The sequence below is a fragment of the Phaseolus vulgaris genome, chromosome 6 (assembly GCF_000499845.2).
Source record: "Phaseolus vulgaris cultivar G19833 chromosome 6, P. vulgaris v2.0, whole genome shotgun sequence".
Classification (NCBI taxonomy): Eukaryota; Viridiplantae; Streptophyta; class Magnoliopsida; order Fabales; family Fabaceae; genus Phaseolus; species Phaseolus vulgaris.
The window spans coordinates 11,434,113-11,453,666 of NC_023754.2; the positions used below are offsets into that span (position 1 = coordinate 11,434,113).

Sequence of the window (19,554 nt, forward strand, 5' to 3'; positions counted from 1 at the left end):
TACTTAGATGTATTCTTAAAATGTTGTGTTGATTAGGTTTGTTGTGTTGATTAGAATCAATTGTGAGTTTCTCTTTTATGATTTGACTTAAAATCTCCATTAGAAAATTTCTCAAAATGCATTAGAGTTTACCTTGATGATAAGATTTTTTTTAATTGATTAAAAAGTATTTTTAGTATATTAAAATATTCTTATATATGTATGGAATGATTAGAAAAAAAATGCAATCAATTAGATAATTATTTAGGGTTTAGGGTTTAGAGTTTTTTTTTGATATAATCGCTTAGAACCATGAGTAGTTATTATAAGTTTTTTGTTTAATCATTTAATATGACGATTTTATTGAATAATTTTACAAGTAAAATTATCATACAATTTTAATTCATTAAAACAATAAAATTTAAAATATATAAAACTCTTATTTCAAAATCATTTTATATGAGATTGAAATATTTTCTACTAAAGGTCTTTTTGTAATATTCTTGTTGGTTATGAAAGACATCAAATACAAATACTATATAAAACAAATATATTATAAAGTGTGCATTCAAATATTCATGACTATTACTATAGGATTGTGCGAACACAAACCCCCTCTACCACAAATTATGACATAGGCTCTATTACTTGGAAAGACCTTAGAGCGACACCCTCCCAAGTGCAATGAAAATCACTGCCCTACACCATGAGCCTTCTTGATCACTCATTAGTGTCGTCCAGGTAAGTATGTTGCCCTTGAGAGACACTTTTCTTTTGTATTCCAAGTTCCTCACTTCTTATTACTCTTTCAACTATGTGTGGCTTGAAATACTTCTTTTGTATCTTCAAAAATAGAGCTTAATCATTATCCCCTTAAGATGCCTCTCTTAGTCTACCTCGCCACCAAGTGCATTAAGATACTTGGTTTCTATTCAGAACAATAAATTATTTGAAAATACCAACTTCTAACAAAAAATATAGAGAAAAGTAATAATAATGGCTTACACTGTGTGTCACATAATGATTGTTCATTTAGGAAACAACAACAACAAAGTGCAATCTTATTGTGGGATTACAAACTCCAAAACTAAAATATTTGAAAGAAAAAAGGATTGAATTTGTAGTAAAATACTTAATTAATTAATAGAGCATTATAAAATGAAAATATGAAAGGTATATACATATGTTGTGATAATGTTGTCTTCTTCCTTAGAAGTCGGTCTATTCCCTTAAACCAACATAAACAACATATAAAAGTGATAATATCTCTCTCATTTTCCCAAATTTGAAGGTCAAATTTCTAGTTAAATTCGGAATAACTAAAGCAGGTTTTGGTTCAAAAAAGTTGGGCTTGCATGTGCTACATGATAGAAAGAAAACACTTTTTCCGTGTTGAATGCATTTATTATTTAAAAACAAAATCGATGTTGAAGAAAAAACTATCAAAGTTGACAAATAAATAATGGAAGCACATAAATATAAAACCTAAAATCTTCATAACTTGTGGATTTCAATTATAGGTGACCTATATAAGGTCTTTGGTGCTCCATCCGACCAAACCAGAAAGGAACTCTACAAAGCAACATATATTAAATTAAATATTCTTCACAACTCTGGCTAACACAAACTAAACACCTCCTTCACAAAAATACACACACCAAATGAGTGAGATCCTCAATATGAAATGAGTGTGCACATTGTCATGTTTATAATAATAAAAAAAAGTCTTTGGTCCATACTCTACTATTTAAAGTTTACATACATAGGAAGAGATAAAGACCAATGATAAATATGGATTACTAAAATAATCTTGCTATCAATAAATACACAATAACTATATATATATATATATATATATATTCCATTAAAAATTGATAACATATGTTAATTTAGTATTTTTCTAAAGGATAAAATTACAGTGATCTTGAAACAATGATAGTTTAATATATAGACCTAAAGAAGGCTACATAAAAAATAAGAAAGTAATATATGTATTATAGACAATAAAATGTCATAAAAGAAGAAAATAAAAAAGATATATTTGGTTACATAGTACAAAATCAAGATGAGAAATTTAGAATACTGTATAAAAGGAGCTGCGCGAACGCAAGCCCCACTGTCACAAATTATGACGTAGGCTCTGCCATGTTTGACAGACCTTAAAGTAGTACCCCTCCAATGTGCAATGGAAGTTACTGCCTTAGGCCATGGGCCTTCATGATCAACAATAGACCCCGTCCAGGTAAGTATGGAAAATAAACTTACACTCTTTCATTTTATATTCTTTGGTTGTCATTAGTTAATCTATACTGAGCAATGTGGGATTATCACATTTGTATACTTTGCACGTGTTTTAGCTTAATCATTTTTCTATACAAATGATTCTCTTCATCGACATCTGTTTATCTACATAGTAAAATAAACCCATTATTAATAAATACACTCTATATATATAATTAAAAACTGATAACATATGTTAATTTAGTATTTTTCTAAAGGATAAAATTACAGTGATCTTGAAACATTGATAGTTTAATATATAGACCTAAAGAAGGCTAAATAAACAATAAGAAAGTAATATATGTATTATAGACCATACAATGTCATAAAAGAAGAAAATAAAAATGATATTGTTGGTTACATAGTACAAAATCAAGATGGGAAATTTAAAATACTGTATAGAAGGAGCTGCGCGAACGCAAGCCCCACTGCCACAAATTATGACATAGGCTTTGCCATGTATAACAGACCTTAAAGCAGTACCCCTCAAATGTGCAATGGAAGTTACTGCCTTAGGCCATGGTCCTTCATGATCAACCATAGACCCCATCCAGGTAAGTATGGAAAATAACCTTACACTCTTTCATTTTATATTCTTTGGTTGTCATTAGTTAATCTATACTGAGCAAGGGGGGATTATCACATTTGTATACTCTGCACGTGTTTTAGCTTAATCATTTTTCTCTAAAAATTATTCTCTTCACTGAAATATGTTTATTCGTATAGTAAAATAAACATGCTATCAATAAATACACTATATATATATCATTAAAAACTGATAACATATGTTAATTTAGTATTTTTCTAAAGGATAAAATTACAATAATCTTGAAACAAGGATAGTTTAATATATAGACCTAAAGAAGGCTAAATAAACAATAAGAAAGTGATATATGTATCATAGACAATACAATATCATAAAATAAGAAAATAAAAATGATATTGTTGATTACATAGTACAACTTCAAGATGAGAAATTTAAAATATTGTATAGAAGAACTTGCGCGAACGCAAGTCCCACTACCACAAATTATGACGTAGGCTCTGCCATGTTTGACAGACCTTAAAGTAGTATCCCTCCAATGTGTAATGGAAGTTATTGCCAAAGGCCATGTGTCTTCATGATCAACAATAGACCTCGTCCAGGTAAGTATGAAAAATAACCTTACACTCTTTCATTTTATATTCTTTGGTTGTCATTAGTTAATCTGTTAATCTGTAGTGAGCAATGTGTGATTATCACATTTGTATACTCTGTACGTGTTTTAGCTTAATCATTTTTCACTACAAATGATTCTCTTCACTGACATATGTTTATTTGTATAGTAAAATAACTTGCTATAAATAAATACACTTAAAAACTGATAACATATGTTAATTTAGTATTTATCTAAAGGATAAAATTACAGTAATCTTGAAACAAGGATAGTTTAATATATAGACCTAAAGAAGGCTAAATAAACAATAAGAAAGTAATATATGTATTACAGACAATACAATATCATAAAAGAAGAAAATAAAAATGATATTGTTGGTTACATTGTACAAATTCAAGATGAGAAATTTAAGATATTGTATAGAAGGAGCTGCGCGAACGCAAGACCCACTGCCACAAATTATGACGTAGGCTCTGCCATGTTTGACAGACCTTAAAGCAGTACCCCTCCAATGTGCAATGGAAGTTACTGCCTTAGATCATGGTCCTTCATGATCAACCATAGACCCTGTCCAGGTAAGTATGGAAAATAACCTTACACTCTTTCATTTTATATTCTTTGGTTGTCATTAGTTAATCTATACTGAGCAATGTGTGATTATCACATTTGGATACTCTGCACATGTTTTAGCTTAATCATTTTTCTCTACAAATGATTCTCTTCATCGACATCTATTTATTTGCATGAGTATGAAGCTCCTTTTATTTCTATAAAGAATAACAAATATTACCAAAACAAATAAGGAAATTGTTTTCCAAACAAATTAATTAATGTTAAGTTTATGAGAAACAAGTTGTAATTGGTAAGATGATATGTAATTTCAAACTTTTGATATTGTAGGTTATTCTCGTCTCATAAAGCCAAAGAGTAATCTGGTAGTGTATTTGAACCTTGATGTTTGCATGGTTTCACATACTGTGAAAATCAAAATCAAAAGTATTTGAGAGGCTAAAAGTAAGGTACTCAATGACAGGAATTGTGGTATCATGTGAAAGTTTACTTTCTTTCTACTTGTAGTAAAACAAATCTAGATCCTCAAAAGTGAGCAATTGAACTTAGAGAGTAAAATAGGTAATCATAATCATTGATATTGCATAAACATATAGATGTTTTTTTATCAATGATTGAAATGACTTATTTTATTTTACTCACTTTAGATAAATCAGATCCTAGTAAAATATTATTTCTCTCAAAAGTTATGTGATTGAAGCACTATTTTCATTCTGTTTGACAAATATGGTGATCTATATACTACAAATAAAGTAGCAATTAGTGGAATTGAGACGCATGCTAGTCCTATGGGATATCTCCAATATGTTGTATACATTATAACTTCGTTTAGATTTGTGAACCAGTTCTTTTGATGTCATTATTGATAGCACTGACAAATGCATTATTCTGGCTAATGAAAATCTCTATCAATTCTTTAATAGAGGTAAGAGAAAAAAATTGAATGCTCTTTTTCCATAAGCTCTTATACACAGGTACAAACATGCAATCCAACATATAATACTTTCATACGAGTTTATTTTTGACAACTGGTAGTTTTGCATTTTGAAAATCATGTAAGAAAAGATGAAAAGTTTTTACATTTTGTATTGTATGTTTATAAATTTCAAAAAATCAAGTATACATGACCCTCAGATGAAAAATTAGATTTTGCTTATACTTTTGGAATTGGAACACTGCTACTACTGTTACACTGTCAAGTTATTCTTTCAAGACCTCTTTATAAATCTTATTTTAAATTCTTATGTGTAAATTTTGGATAGTGTTGATTACTTTTCATTGAGTTACATGTTTGTCTTGTTGATTGGTCAAATATCCAATTTGAAAAGATATAAGAAAGTGAAAGCTTAGATTAGTTTTCTACTCATAGAACTTAAATAGTTGTACAAACTGATTAAAAGTGTTGTTGCTTGATTTATGAAAGAGTAAAAAGATTATGGAATAATGAATTTTGTTGTATTTAATGTTGATGAATTGTCTCAAAGAATCTCAAATATAATTCATAGTACTTATGATAACCATATATTAGTTATACTTTTTCTTTTTAGAAGTATTTTGTAACTTCTTTTCCATTACAGAATTAAGATACAAAATAAAAGTAATGTGATCCTTATTTTTTATTTTTATTTACTTTGAATATTTTTCTTTATATTTTAAATTATTGGTAGTAGCAAATCATCAACATGATTATAGGTTAATTTTATAATTGATATGCACTTTAGGTTGAGAAAATACTCTGTACTCATTCTATTAAAGAAGAAAATGAAGAGATTATAAAACAATCTAAGTGTTAATGATAGAACAAGTTGTTTAACCACCTATTTCTAAATTGAGGATTGAACAGAAAGAATTAATGTTTTAGAAAATGTTCACCAATTTAAAAATTTGTAAAGCCTAGTGTACCGCGTTCTAGTAATATGGTTAGAGATCATCAATTGAAAATATCTCATAAACATTTATCCTATTATTAAGATATTTTACTCTTTAATTCTTTTCCCAAGACACGTTAAATTGGAATATGCATTGTTTTGTCGATAGATTAATACTATTTGTTTTGATTTTTCTAGTATCAACTACTCCAACAAAATGTTTTTTTAGTTATTAAAATTAAAAAAATAATGTAACATATTTTTTTAATATTATAGTTATATCTTTTTATCCACCTTTTTAAAATTTCTTTGAAAGTTAGCTAACATTATTGAAAGATAAATAACTGATTGATGAACTTGTTATTTCATTTATTTCTAATATAAATACCGTACTTTTTTTTTTTTGCTATTTTTGTTTTTTTTTAGAAGATTATTGTTATTACATTACAAGGAAAACATATTTTAACGAAGATTTATTTTTATATTATCCAAGGAAAACATATTTTAACGAAGATTTATTTTTATATTATCCAAGGTTAAAATCTCCGTTAAGTTATTTATTCAGGATTGTAATTTTTTCTTGGAATTTTTTTAAGTTTCAGGAAAAGTCTTTCAAAATCCCCATTAAATACCATGGGTTTAAGAATCTCCATAAAATACTATGAGTTTCAAAACACATGTAAAATAACACAATGGTTTCAAAACCTCTGTAAAATATCATGGGTTTCAAAATTCCTGTGAAATACCATGGGTTTCAAAATCTTCATAAAATACCATGGTTTTCAAAACTCCCGTAAAATATAATGAATTTCAAAACCTCGTAAAATATCATAGGTTTTAAGATCCCGTAAAATATCACGGGTTTCAAAAACTTCGTAAAATACCATGATTTTCAAAATTTTCATAAAATACCATGGGTTCACTACAAAAAAAACTTTTATTAAAAAGGGCCAAAGGCGGACACTAATCACAAAAAGCCCACGCAAAGGTGCAATTAACGTGGGCTTTGCCTTCACACAACTTTGAAGCTAATATCCTTTGGCTTGCGTGGGCTTTGCCCACAAGTTGCCAACACAAAAAATTACAAATGTTAACCTAAGCGGGGGCTTAGCCTTGGACAGAAAGTGAGGGCTTAGGCTTAGCTAGGGGGACAATAAAATTAGCGTGGGCTTAACCTTGGATAAGGGGACAATAAAATTAAAAATAAAGCGTGAGCTTAGCCTTGGATAGCGGGACAACAACACACCACCATTTTCAATTCTGTATCAGAAACACCAATTTCAGTAGTTTTGTAATTTTAGCAAACACTTTATCTGCTTCAATTCATAGAACATTCTTCAAATTACATCACCACACCAATTCACAGAATGCTTCAATCATACTACATCACAACACCATGAGCAATTCATCAAACAGTTTATCTGCAGTTTTAACAAGTACACAAATTATTGATCCAATTTGTTTGGCAATTCCAGCAACCAATGCATTACCAACCAGCAACAAATCACATAATTTTGTTTCCGACAACATCTTCTGTTTTCAGTTTCGCACCAAACTGCTTTGCACAAAGGAATCAGTTCTTCACCGAGCCAACAAATTCACTCGCGAATCATCAACTAAGCTTGAGAAATTATCTCGTGCATCAATGAGCTCTTATTCTCCGTTAAGCTTCTCCAATATCGCTCTAGAAAACGAAGAACAGTGAACGCAAAAGGCAGAACCAAAAATCGTCGGAATCGGAAGTGAAAGCGGAAGAAGAACATACATAAACCAATTTCGACTAAGAGCAAAAGGAATCGAAGCTTTTGATTCTGTTTTTGGACTTCCAATTCCAGTTTCGAATTCTCCTCCACAACCACCGCAAAAAACACTCCAAAATCGCCTTCGCCGAAAATCTAACACTTTCGTTCGCGATTCTTCACTGCTTCGAGTATTAGCGTTCTCCAATCAACTTCTGACGAAGCTCCGAGACATGAACAGATTCATATGGAGTGAAAGAGGATTTGATGAATGAATAATCCACGAACAACACCGTCAGAGGCAAACGAAAACTGAAATTCTGCTTCAACAATGCTTGAATGCTCAACAGAGAGAATGCTCAACAGAGAGAGTACTCCGGTGGCAATGCTTGAATGCTCAACAGAGAGAGAGAGAGAGATTCGAATGGAGAGAAGTTGTGAGAATGTGAGTATTGCTGAGGAAAAGTGGAGTGAAGTGAGTATTGCTTCAGAATTGAAAAATGAAAGAAGAAAAAGAAAAGAAAAATAAAAGAAGAAAAAGAAAAGAAGGGATTAAAGTAAAGCAAAAATAAAAATTAATTATTTGTGTGTAATTTGCGAGGGCTTAACCTTCATATTATTTAAATTTAATTTTAAAACTTTTAGCGTGGGCTTAACCTTCAAATATTTAAATTTTAATTATTTTTATAATTTTAATAACTGTCATTTCAGCAACGCAACCATTATTTTTATTATTTTTTTTTTTTTTAACTTTACGTGAGAATAACTCACGCTTTCCTCACACCTTATTTAATTTATTTTAATAATGAAGGTTTAGTGAAGGTTTAATGGACACTATTTAGTGTCCACTTATGATCTTCAATATTTGTTTGCAACTAAATTAAGATTTCCTTGTAGTGGTTTCAAAACTCCGTAAAATACTATAGGTTTTGAAACTAAGAACATTTGGTTTTTTACTCATTTTATCATTTAAACATTAATGATATTTTTCAACCACAATTATTTCTATCTATTGTGTTTATTTATCTATGTTTGGTAATTAATTTTTCAATAAATAAAATAAATCAATCAATATACAAATAAATTACACATATATATAAATATATCTTATTCACTACTTTTATTCCTACTTCTACTATATTTAACCACTTTTATATATATAAGATAAAAATTACTAATAATTTTTTTTTCCACATATCCAAAGAGAACCCGATTATCCTTAATCGTCCTTGTTTCCAATCACTTCATTTGAAAAAAAAAATTATTATGGTTAAGGAAATGAGGGGAATAAGAAATTTGGTTTCTCACGGTGGAACACAAACCCTGAACATTCTGTGGTTCACCTGTGATTTTTAAAAATACTCACAATTTTATTTTTATATTTATGTTTTTTTTTTGGGTGCCCTTCTGCGGTACTTATCTCATAATCAATATAATCATATATTTATCGTGTGTATTAGAAAAAAATATTAATTTTCTTACTTATACCATGAATACTAAAATTTAGTTGTTTTTAACTTTATGATAAAAAACATACTATATATATTCAGGTGGAGAAAACAAATTAAAATAATGACAATGCATTTATGAAGGCTATTTTGCACCTAAGTTGCATGCATGGTGCACCATGTTTTGTAGCCGATAGATTAATTTGTTGTGCAACTTTCTACACCTGATTTCATCTCTTTCCTCACGGGCACTGTGTGGTGTTTAAGATAATGTCATCTCATCACCAACCTTGTCCTCTATAAAGCATCAATTTTGATGCTAACAACATTAATTGCACATAATTTCTTAATACAAGAACAATTCTAAAGGAAAAATAAAGTAATATTTCAAGGATTCATAGATTGGGAGAAGAATTATATTGTACTATTTGTATTACTACAAAAAAGTATAAAATAATAAATTGTTTAAGGTTGCTTAAAATTTCTTCTATCGGAACGAAATAAGTTACTTGAAAATGAGATTAAAGACTTTAAAGATAAATCCAATGTCTATATTAAAGACTTTAAATATTGGATATTTAATGAATATAGATGTTAGACTTTAAAGATATTGGATATGTTATGAATACTTATATGGTGTGTTGTGGATTAGACCTTATGACTTTCTTTTAATGATTTGAGTTAAAATCTATATTAGAAAACTTCTCAAAATACATTACAGTTTATTTTGATGATAAGATTTTTTTAATTAAAATATATTTTTAATATATTAAAATATTAGAAGCATGAGCAATTCTCAATTGAGAGTTCACCTAGTTTATTCTTTTTTTAGTAGCAACTACAAAAAACAACCAAATAATTATGTAGTGTGTATTTAAAGATTCATGACTATGATATAGGAGGGCTGCGCAAACCTATGTTTTCTCTACCATAAATTATGACATAGACTTTGTTACTTGGAAAAACCTTAGAGCAACACTCCTTTCAAGTGCAATGACGGACACTACCCTACACCATAAGCTTTCTTGATCACTCATTGGTGTCATCTAGGTAAGTATGTTATCCAATCACACACACTTCTATTTTGTAGTCCAAGTTCTTCACTTCTTACTAGCCTTTTAGCAATGTGGGACTTGCATCACTTCTTTTGTGATGGTGTAGCCTTCATTCCGAATTGGTTTCTTGGAATTTTGGTGAACTTGTGCGGAAGCTTGATTGAGGAAGCGGACAAGGATGTCTCCAATGGAGCTATGGTTTCCTTGAAGGTGCATGAGAAGTAGGGAGAGTGATTGGTTAGGTCATATCACTTGAAAAAGGTGAATAAGATCAAGGTGTCTATCCTGAAGAGTATAGACAAGGGAGTGAGAAAGCATGCAAACTTGGCAGCAATTCACTCATATATTTGATCTTAGAAAAATAAAAGCCAAGCACCACAATTTATAGGACAGATGGCTGAACATTTTGGAGCCAAAATTTAAAAATTCAAAATAAAATTCTCCAATGAGAAAGAGTCATGTAAGTCATGCTTTCCATGTTTAGCTCACACCTTCCATGCTAAATCCTCTCCACTTCTAAGCTGCCATGTGGACGTTCATGTGCTCTGCCAAGGTAATTTTCGTCCTCTAACATACCCTAGACATTTTAGGGTTACATTGGACTCAAAGAAGCTCGATTGTTACCCTAACTAGTCACTTTTAACCCTAAATAGACCTATTTTACTATTGGCCCAAATACAAGCCCAAAAACCTATGCTACTTGGTTCAACTATTTTATGCTACTAGGCCCAATACATGGCCCATGAAATTCTAAATAACTTTATACAATTTATTTAAGCTAAAGCTTGACCCAAACATAATGTTGACTAGTTAGCCAAAACTCAGTCTTTGTGTTCTTTTGACCAAAACTCTAGTTTATGTTTTGATGAGTTAGAGGTCTTCTTGGATAGGTTTGTACATTCCTTCATCCTAGAGTTGCCTCTTGATTAGGCTTACAAAAATAAACAAAAGCCCAATTAGACTCATATTTGCAAATAAATCCATAAACAACCTCTAGGTCTTCATCCTCCTTATTATGTGATTGTGTGTAGTTGGGGGCTCTGCCATCATTTTGTATTTTAGAAAACAAAGTTGAATTATTATGCCCTTAAGATGACTCTCTTTGTATACCTCTGCCACCAAGTGAATTAAGATATTTGCTTCGCCTAAAATAATAAATTATTTGAAAATACCAACTTATAAAAAAATAGAGAAAAGTAATAATAATGGCTTCCACTTGGCGTCACTGAAATATTGTTCATTTACGACACATCACGACTGCAAAGTGCAATCTTATTGTGGGATTATAAATTCAAAAACTATAATTTGTAGTAAGATACTAATTAATTAACAAAGCAATATGAAATGAAAATATGAGAGGTATATTTTTATGTCATAATAATGTTGTCTTCTTCCTTAGAAGCAGACTTATTCCCTCCAACTAACATAAACAACACATAAAAGTGACAATGTCTCTCTCCTTTTTCCGGATTTTGAAGGTCATATTTCCAAAAAAAATCAAAATAACTGAATCAAGTTTTGGTTCAAAAAAGTTGGACCAACTTGTGCTACATGAGAGAAAGAAAACATTTTTTTTTCATGTTGAATGCAATTATTATTTAAAAATTAAATCACTATTGAATAATAAAACTATATCAAAGCTCACAAATAAATAATGGAAACACTTAAATATAAAACCTAAAATCTTTATAACTTGTGGAATTTCAATTATAGGTGGCCTAATATAAGGTCTTTGGTGCTCCACCCAATCAAACTAGAAAGGAAACTGTACCAAGAAACATATAGTAAGAGAAAGATTATTCACAACTCCTAACACAAACTAAACACCTCCTTTAAACTCACACACGTAAAGTTTACATATATAGGAAGAGATAAAGACAAACAAAAAATATGGCTTATTAAAATAATCTTGCTAACGGTAAATTAGTACACTATATATTTTATTGAATTAATGAGAGAATAATATATAACATATAGACACAAAATCTAAATGAAAAATAAGAGAAGAATATACATATTATAAATAATATAATGTCACAAAAAATTATATAAAAAGCAAGATTATAAATTTAAAAAACTGTTTATAAGGAGCTGCGCGAACGCAAGCCCCACTACCACAAATTATGACGTAGGCTCTGCCATTTTTGACAGACCTTAAAGCATTACCCCTCCAATGTGCAATGGAAGTTATTGCCTTAGGCCATGGGCCTTCATGATCAACCATAGACCCCGTCCAGGTAAGTATGGAAAATAATAATACACACTTTCATTTTGTATTCTTTGGTTCTCATTACTTAATCTATATTGAGCAATGTGGGATTAACACATTTGTATACTCTGCACGTGTCTTAACTTAATCATTTTCCTCTACAAATATTCTCTTCATGGACATCTGTTAGTTTTCATATGTATGAAGCTCTTTTAATTTCTATAAAGAATAACAAATAAGTAAATCAAGAAATTGTTATTTCCAAACAAGGTAATAAATGTTGAGTTGCTGATAAACAAGAAGTAATTGGTAAAATGATATATAATTTCATAATTTTGATATGGTAAATTATTGACATTGTCTAACAAAGCCAAAACGAATCTGGGTGGTATATATTGTTGCATGCATGGTCCATAGATTGTGAAGATCAGAAGTATTTGAGAGGCTAAAAGTAAGGTGCTAGTAGTGACTAGTTTTAGATATCAAGAATTAACGTGACAGGAATTGTGGTATGTTGAGAAGTTTTACTTTCTTTCTACTTGTTGTAAAATAGATCTAGATCCTATAAAGTGAGCAATTCAACTTAGAGAGTAAAATAAGTAATCTTAATCATTGATATTGCATACACATATAGATATTTCTCATCATTGATTGAAATAACTTATTTTGTTTTACTCACTTTAGATGAATGAGATCCTAGTAAAATATTTTTATCTCAATAATTATGTGATTGAAGCACTATTTCATTCTGTTTAAGAGATATGGTTATCTCCAATGTGTTGTGTACATTATAACTTCTTTTAGATTTGTGCATCAATTTGTTTGATGTCATTGTTGATAGCATTAACGAATGCATTAACCTTGTGTTTATTCTAGGCAACTGATAGTTTTGCTTTAAATAAATCTTTTGTTGACATACTTTTAAGAAATATTTTGTTGAATTAGACCTTGTTGCAATATTTTTAATCAACGTCAACTTTAATATTAGAAATTTAAAAAGCTATATAGAAAGAGCTACGCAAACGAAAGCCCCACTACCATAAATTATGACGTAGGCTCTAACTTCAATATTAGAAATTTAAAAAACTATATAGAAGGAGTTGCGCGAACGCAAGCTCCACTACCATAAATTATGACGTAGGCTCTGTCATTTTTGACAGACATACCCCTCCAATGTGCAATGGAAGTTACTACCTTAGGCCATGGGCCTTCATGATCAACCATTGACCCCGTCCAGGTAAGTAAGAAATATAACCATAAACACTTTTATTTTATATTCGTTGGTCCTCATTAGTTAATCTATATTGATCAATATGGGATTAACACATTTGTATACTATGCACATGTTTTAACTTAATCATTTTCCTCTACAAATGATTCTCTTCATCAACAACTTTTAGTTTGTATGAGTATGAAGCTACTTTATGAAGAATAACAAATATTACCAAAATAAATAAGAAAATTATTACTTCAAAACAAAGTAAGAAATGTTGAGAATTAAGAAGCAATTTGTAAGATGATATATAATTTCAAACTTTTGATATGGTAAGTTACTAACATGGTCTCACATAATTTCAAACTTTTGATATGGTAAGTTACTAACATGGTCTCACATAGTCAAAAGGTAAGTGGGTAGTGTATGTGGTGAACCTTGATGCTTGCATGATTTAACAAACTGTGAAAGTAAGAAGTATTTGAGAGACTAAAAGTAAGGTACTAACAATGTTTAGTTTCAGATATTAAGAGTAACTTTGACAAGAATTGTGTTATCTTGAGAAATTTTACTTTCTTTCTACTTGTAGTGAAACGACTCTAGATCCTTTGAAAGTGAAAACACAAAATGGTGTGGTGCTTCTTGATTTTATAATAATCATTTACTCTTGTTTAAGGGATGCGTTAGTTTAAATTTTAGATTTAAGTGTATGTGTTATTTTATATTTAACTTTTCATAATGTCCTTAAATTACTAGTTTTAATTAAAATTATTATAATTAGACCGCACATTTATTCCTTATATTTGTAGTAAAAACTTGTAATATTATTAATCACTAAAATTAATAAAATAATTCTTATAATTATATATTTTAATTATTATTATTTTCAAATTATAATCACGATAAACAAATTAATCTATAAAATAAATATAATAATAAAATAACTATAAATTATGCAATGAAATTATAGTGACACTTTTCTATCTGACAAAGTAAAGTATATTTTTCTATAACTTCTCTCTTCCATATGTTCTATGTTTTTTTAGGGTTTTTTATAAATGAGATCATTAATTGAAATTGAAATGAGTGTTAAAGTTGTTTTTTCTTTTATGTTTGATTTTATTACTGTTGTATTTTTTGGAATGTGGTGTATTTGATAAATCCAATGTCTATATTAAAGACTTAAAGATTGGATATGTTATGAATATTTGGATGCATTATTAAGATGTGTTGTGTTGATTAGAATCAATTGTGATTTTTTTTTCTTTTATGATTTGACTTAAAATCTCCATTAGAAAACTTCTCAAAATGCATTAGAGTTTATCTTGATGAAAATATTTTTATAATTCATTAAAATATATTTTTAATATATTAAAATATTCTTATGTATACATGGATTAACTAGAAAAAATGCAATTAATTAATTTTTTTAAAAGGATAAAATTTTAGTAATATTTAAATAATGACAGTATAATATACATACAAAAATACAATAAAAAAACTAAATTAAAAATAAGAGAGGAATATACGTATTACATATAATTTAATGTCAAAAGGAAAATGATATTAAAAATCAATATTAAAATTTTTAAAACTATGTAGAAGGAGCTGCGCGAACGCAAGCCCCACTACCACAAATTATGACGTAGGCTCTGCCATTTTTGACAGACCTTAAAGCATTACCCCTCCAATGTGCAATGGAAGTTATTACCTTAGGCCATGAGCCTTTATGATCAACCATAGACCCCGTCCAGGTAAGTATGAAAATAATCATACGCACTTTCATTTTATATTCTTTGGTTCTCATTACTTAATCTATACTAAACAATGTGGGATTAACGCATTTGTATACTCTACACGTGTATTAACTTAAATGATTTTCTTCTACAAATGATTCTCTTCATCAACATTCCTTAGTTTGTATAAGTATGAAACTCCTTTGATTTCTATAAAGAATAAAAAATATTACCAAAATAAATCCGGAAATTGTTATTTACAAACAAAATATTAAATGAAGAGGTGTTGAGAAACAAGAAGTAATTGGTAAGATGATACATAATTTCAAAAATTTTATATGGTAAGTTATTAACATTGGCTCACATAGTCAAAGGGTAACCAGGTAGTGTATATTGATGCATACATGGTTTCATAGAATGTGAAAATCAAAAGTATTTAAGAGGATAAAAGTAAGGAACTAGCAGTTGTTCTAGATATCAAGAGTTAGTAGTTGTTCTATATATCAAGAGTTAATGTGACAAGAATTGCGATATCTTGAGAAATTTTACTTTCTTTCTACTTGTACTAAAACAGATCAAGACTCTCTAAAGTGAGCAATTCAACTTAAAACTTTAATGAATTTAATAATGTTACAAAATACAACCCCTTTCTACACATTTTGGTTTCTCCCTTCATTCACAACCATTTGAGTCCTTCACTTGGGTTGATTCCTCAAATCCTTGTTGGGATTCAAGATGTGGTAATGGGAATATGGTACATAAGGCATTTGTGAGTTGAATTGAAGTCATATCCAGAATGAAAAATAAGAGATGAATTTTCATTGTAGATACCCTAAAAAATGTTTTAAAGAACATATATTGCTTTAAGCATTGCAAACAGAAATTGTGCACAAATAAAAAGTGATGACAAATTCTCACAGGTGATCCAATTTCTAATCCTACTGAATTGACATGTGAAGAATATTCATCCCATTCATAATTTTCATTGTCAAAACCTGTAAAACTTTGCACAACAAAGCACACTGAGCACCATAAGACAACTGGGATAGTCAAGATCCACTTTGCAATTTGAAAATTATCTGATAAAATTGATCTAAAATCTCACACTTTTTGCAAAACAGCCAATAAAATTTACTTCCCTTCTTATGGGTAGATGTCCCTTTACAACAGTACATTCTTTTTCTATCAGATTCTTATTAATTAAATTGACTGAAAATACAAATTCTTACTTGAATGTTGCGTCTATCAAATAAATTGAGTCTTCAGATTAATATCATGACATTGTTGAGATGCAATTCATGCTGTGAACTTAAACTTTAGTTATTCTGCTTTGTCATTTGCTCTGTCAATTCTATTCTCTTCAATACTACACTCAATTTAGGTTTCTTCCCTGGTGTCATATCCGTACACTATAGAGTTAACTATGTTAGCTTTAACATTGCATCATGTCCTTCTTTTTGTGCAAGTATTTCTAAAATCAATATATCTGTGGACCAATAACTGTTCACCACAGTTCTTACCAATCTGAAAGATCATTGATTGTTTCTTCAATATCACCTATGATATGGCCAAGGATTTTGACTTACAATATCTAACACAATGGTGTCAAAGCAATACAGATCAGCATTGTGTGTCAGCTTTTTCCCTTGAACAAATTCTGGTGACCTCCTTATGGCTAGTTTTCTGCATTCTGTTTGGCTGGGAGTAGTGGCAAGAAACCATAGTCTGTGAGCTTGGAATGGTACCCTTAACTCTCTTATGGATTAGGACATTGGATGAGTTGAGCTTGGCATGAGGCACCTTTTGAGAAGGCAAGGAATGATGAAGGAAAAGAAGACCCCTTGCTATGTCTTTGATAATAGAAAATCTTGTGGTCCAATCAAGTGACATTCTTCCAACTCCTCTGCACTCTAGCACCAGCAGATTATGAATGTTAGAGTATCAACTTTTAAGTTGGTTATTTTGTTTTAAGGAAGGAAAGAATCAAAACTAACTATATATGATTTCAAACAAAGTGACATAAGAAGTAAATTCTATATGACCAAATTTTCTTCCTCTGTTGGATGGAGTACAGTGTTTCATTCAATGAGGCATATATTTGTGAACTTTACATTACTCCATGTGATATTTTTCTGATGCAAGACTGACAACATATGCATAACACTATTTTTGGGACAAAGGGAGAAAATCAAGATGAGAAAAAAAGAAAAAAATACTTCTATCAATGTATTAAATAATACTGAATGAAGTAGGTGGTGTTTTACCGAAAACATTGAAAAATGTAAAAACAAAAACCATCTACTGAATCTACACAAAGTTGTCCTCATCTTCGAATTTATTCTGATGGCATAATTATAAATCTGTTGCACAAATTTAACAAAAAATAATGAGTAAGGCACATGCTTCCCAAAAAATCAAAGACAAACAACAAATGGTATGAGCAAGCAACAATTTCTACAAAGTTGCAATAAAGAAAAAAGAACCTTGACAGTAAAGTCATAAAATTCATTTTACAATAAATATCAAATTGATAATGAAAAAAAGTAACACATGCAATATGCTCAAAACCTCTATATAGTTGAGTTTTCCATATCTTACAGAAATATTTTACTTCCTTGTAAAATAATATTTGGAAAGGTTAAAACACTATAGTAGGAAACATCAAAGACCTATAAATATTGTAATTTTGAAAACCTATTCCTTCAACAAACAATCTTTAAACAAACGTGAGATAAAGAACCTTTTGCACATATGAACATTGAAAGTTGCTGGACATGCAAAAATAAACAAAAATCTTCCATACTCTACTGGTAAATACATGCGACCAGTAAATACACTAGGTTACATTAAAACTGAGAACATATGTTAATTTTTTAAAGAATAAAATTGTAGAAATCTTGAAACAATGATAATATAACACAGAGAAAAAAAAACAAAAAAGAGTGGAATATGCATATTATAGATAATATAATATCAAAAAGAAAATGATACTAAAAAATTTCAAAAATTGTATTGAAGGAGCTGCGCGAACGCAAGCTCCACTATCACAAATTATGACGTAGGCTCTGTCATTTTTGACAGACCTTAAAGCAGTACCCCTCAAACGTGCAATGGAAGTCACTGCCTTAAGCCATGGGTCTTCATGATCAACCATAGACCCCGTCCAGGTAAGTATGGAATATAACCATAAGCACTTTTATTTTATAATCTTTGGTTCTCATTAGTTAATTTATGCTAAGCAATGTGGGATTAAGACATTTGTATACTTTGCATGTGTTTTAACTTAATCATTTTCCTTCACAAATGATTCTCTTCATCGACATATGTTAGTTTGTAGGAATATGAAGCTTCTTTGATTTCTATAAAGAATAAGAAATATTACAAAATTTGGAGGTGAAGTGTTTTGTATGTTGACAAAAAAAATCAAATACATTAGAGCATTCTATACCTGAAGCGAACTGTTTTAAGATCTATTACACAAATTTATAATGAAGGAAATAACACATGCAATTTGCTAAAATCCTCTCGAAATATTATAGTTGAGTTTTCCATATCTCGATTTAGTAACTTCAGAAATATTTTACTTCCTTATCTTGTAAAATAATAATTGAAGGGTACAACACTACAAAAGACATCAAACACCTATAAATACTGCAATTTTGAAAACCCGCTTCTTCAAAAAGCAACCTTGAACACGTTGAAAGGATAATACTTAAAAGAAACAAAAACTCTTCAACATGGTGCACAAACGTGAGCACAAAGAACTTTTGCACATATAAATCCTGAAAAGTTGGTCCCAAACCTTAAATTCCAAAATTTTAGATTCACATAGAAGAAAAAACCTAGAAACTATGTATCACACTTTCGATAAAAGACGTAGCAGAAGATGTATTGTTCCTTTGTTAAACATACAAAGGTAAGGTAAAGATATTTGTGCAATTTGTCGTACCCGACGTAGCAAAAGATATTTTGTGCACTTTGTCGTGTTTATAATAATGAAAAAAAAGGTCCATACTCTACTATCTAAAGTTTACATACATAGGAAGAGATAAAGAACAACGATAAATATAGCTTGTTAAAATAATCCTACAACTAGTAAGTACACTATATTTCATTGAAAACTGAGAGCATATGTTAAATTAGTAATTTTTTTAAAGAATAAAATTACATAAATCTTAAACAATGATAGTATAATATATAGACACAAAAGCTAATTGAACAAGAAGAAAAATACATATTATAGATAATATAATATCACCAAAAAACCATACAAAACAATCAATATTAAAAATTGTATAGA

General features: G+C 29.5%; 8 non-coding genes and 2 pseudogenes across 8 annotated transcripts; all 10 read right to left on the bottom strand.

Annotated features, from left to right (window-relative positions):
• Nucleotides 1-568: 568 nt before the first annotated feature.
• Nucleotides 569-728, bottom strand: LOC137833727 (U1 spliceosomal RNA). Its single transcript, XR_011084795.1, has one exon. It is a non-coding gene; the product is annotated as a U1 spliceosomal RNA (small nuclear RNA).
• A 1,340-nt stretch (nt 729-2,068) lies between these two features.
• LOC137833730 (U1 spliceosomal RNA) lies at nt 2,069-2,229 on the bottom strand. Its single transcript, XR_011084798.1, has one exon. It is a non-coding gene; the product is annotated as a U1 spliceosomal RNA (small nuclear RNA).
• A 431-nt stretch (nt 2,230-2,660) lies between these two features.
• On the bottom strand, nt 2,661-2,821 carry LOC137833737 (U1 spliceosomal RNA). Its single transcript, XR_011084805.1, has one exon. It is a non-coding gene; the product is annotated as a U1 spliceosomal RNA (small nuclear RNA).
• A 431-nt stretch (nt 2,822-3,252) lies between these two features.
• LOC137833746 (U1 spliceosomal RNA) lies at nt 3,253-3,413 on the bottom strand. Its single transcript, XR_011084811.1, has one exon. It is a non-coding gene; the product is annotated as a U1 spliceosomal RNA (small nuclear RNA).
• A 425-nt stretch (nt 3,414-3,838) lies between these two features.
• Nucleotides 3,839-3,999, bottom strand: LOC137833732 (U1 spliceosomal RNA). Its single transcript, XR_011084800.1, has one exon. It is a non-coding gene; the product is annotated as a U1 spliceosomal RNA (small nuclear RNA).
• A 5,949-nt stretch (nt 4,000-9,948) lies between these two features.
• On the bottom strand, nt 9,949-10,099 carry LOC137833754 (U1 spliceosomal RNA; annotated as a pseudogene).
• A 2,081-nt stretch (nt 10,100-12,180) lies between these two features.
• On the bottom strand, nt 12,181-12,341 carry LOC137833720 (U1 spliceosomal RNA). Its single transcript, XR_011084789.1, has one exon. It is a non-coding gene; the product is annotated as a U1 spliceosomal RNA (small nuclear RNA).
• A 1,058-nt stretch (nt 12,342-13,399) lies between these two features.
• On the bottom strand, nt 13,400-13,550 carry LOC137833745 (U1 spliceosomal RNA; annotated as a pseudogene).
• Nucleotides 13,551-15,119: 1,569 nt separating this feature from the next.
• On the bottom strand, nt 15,120-15,280 carry LOC137833726 (U1 spliceosomal RNA). The gene has a single exon (XR_011084794.1). It is a non-coding gene; the product is annotated as a U1 spliceosomal RNA (small nuclear RNA).
• Nucleotides 15,281-18,269: 2,989 nt separating this feature from the next.
• LOC137833734 (U1 spliceosomal RNA) lies at nt 18,270-18,429 on the bottom strand. Its single transcript, XR_011084802.1, has one exon. It is a non-coding gene; the product is annotated as a U1 spliceosomal RNA (small nuclear RNA).
• Nucleotides 18,430-19,554: the final 1,125 nt, after the last annotated feature.